Source organism: Typopeltis vanoorti, chromosome 24 (genome assembly GCF_054136105.1).
Source record: "Typopeltis vanoorti isolate ZY-2024b chromosome 24, IOZ_Tvanoo_1.0, whole genome shotgun sequence".
NCBI lineage: Eukaryota > Metazoa > Arthropoda > Arachnida > Uropygi > Thelyphonidae > Typopeltis > Typopeltis vanoorti.
Window position 1 is genome coordinate 90,236,290 of NC_143572.1, and position 1,841 is coordinate 90,238,130.

Here is a 1,841-nt window from a genome sequence, read left to right on the forward strand (position 1 = left end):
AACACTGGAACTAACCGATTTTTGAAAAGCTTCTCTTGCACGGACTTTAGAGTATGGAGGACCTACGGACCCTACATCGTGGCGGAAGGTACCACCTTTTGGCGGCCATGAAAATGGCTCACCTGAGATGAAAGAACGGTAAGGCCGCCAAGTGCTCTAAAGGTATGATCTTGGATTAACTTACTAACCCCACTAACCTTACTTATTAGCTTATTATAGAATATAGAAAAAAAAATACTGTTATGTAGGCATGTGTGTGTATATATGTTTATACATGCGTGTATGTATATGAGAGAGTGGAAAAATTAACAAAAAAAGTGTTAAAATAAAAAATTCCAAAAATGTAAAATAAGAAATACCAAAAAAAAAATTTTGTATTCGTCCCTTACCCAGAAGTAACTGAGGAATAACGTTTTATGGTCTAATTTTATATTTTAAACTAGTGTTTAGGTAAAAGCTAATAACTGAGTATATATATATATTGTTTTTATTTGCTGACACTAGAGTTAAGGACTTAAACTTTGAATTGTTTTAACTCCTGTTCACCGGGCGCTCTGCGGGCAAACCCACATAAGTGGGACAGAATGCACGGTGAATAGAAACTAGAAAAGGGACTGGCACCTTCGCTAGTTAGATCCTCCACCCAGCTGTTTTACTTGTAACCCACCAATCCCACCCTCTTCAAGACCAGTTTTTCTTCCCTTTCCTTTCGGCCTTTTATCTTCAAGACCATGAGTTTCACCAGGACTCCCAAGTCTAGAAACCCATCTGGCTCATACAGTGGCCAGAGCGGGCAGGGACGAAAGCGGGCCAATGGAAGTTTTATAGATCCAAGATGGTAAGTTACAAAAGGTATAAAGTATGGTTGGAGAAGCCTAGGTGGAGGCCGAAAACTTCGACTAACTATGCTTTATCGATGAGTAAGTCCTCCAAACGGCCTCGGCTAAGCAGTGCCCTGGTCATGGAGGACGTCTAACGAGGAGTTTGGTTTTGAACAACTCAAAGTACTCAAACAAATCTGTTCTGTGTATCGCGTCTCGGCCTTTTGGCTAAGATCAAAGTGTAGTATCTGTGTTGAGCGCCTTGACCGTTGGCTAATGCCAAAGTGTAGTACCTCTATTTAGCGGATTACGCCTTTTGGAGGACGCGGACCCCCAGTGAGAGCTCCTAGGATAAGACCATTTCGTAGTACTTGTTCTTTCGCCCATAAGAGTGTTCCAGAGATCCAGTACTAGTTCCAGTGTTCCGGCTCCAGGAATCCGGTCTTGGAGGGGAATAGCACAGAAGATCTTATTTGCGTGGCTAGGCCACAAAGCGAGTTAACGAAGTAGCTGCGTGGTAAGTAGCCTATTTCGTTACACATTTTGGTGGGAACAAACCTCCACACCTTACAGGAACACCACCCTGTCCAGGGTTTTAAATTACACCCCCCCTCCTTAGTTACAATGCTTTCTTACGCCCAAGTAGCGAAAAGAAACACATCTGATTACAGGAGACCTACACCTCCTACAGATCCGGGAAATACACCAAACATACCCTACAATTTTGAACGCCCGAACACCATACAATTTGATATACCCTCCAAAAATCAGATCAACCCGAGAGATTTTTTGAAAGGGATATCTACCATCTTCAACAACAACAATGAGAAAATTTGGATCACTTCGTTCCCCGGGAACCGATTCCAAATTACGCTAAGATCCGGAAGCTCTAGAGACAAACTTCTTGATGGTTTTTGCATCAATGGCATACTCATCACACCACAACCTGTAGGCATCCAACGGAAGACAATCAAGGTTCAAAGAGTTCCCTTTGAACTTAAGGATGAATGGATCCTGGCA

At 42.5% G+C, this 1,841-nt stretch overlaps 1 pseudogene; it reads left to right on the forward strand.

Annotated features, from left to right (window-relative positions):
• Positions 1-1,029: 1,029 nt before the first annotated feature.
• Positions 1,030-1,137, forward strand: LOC150093546 (U2 spliceosomal RNA; annotated as a pseudogene).
• Positions 1,138-1,841: the final 704 nt, after the last annotated feature.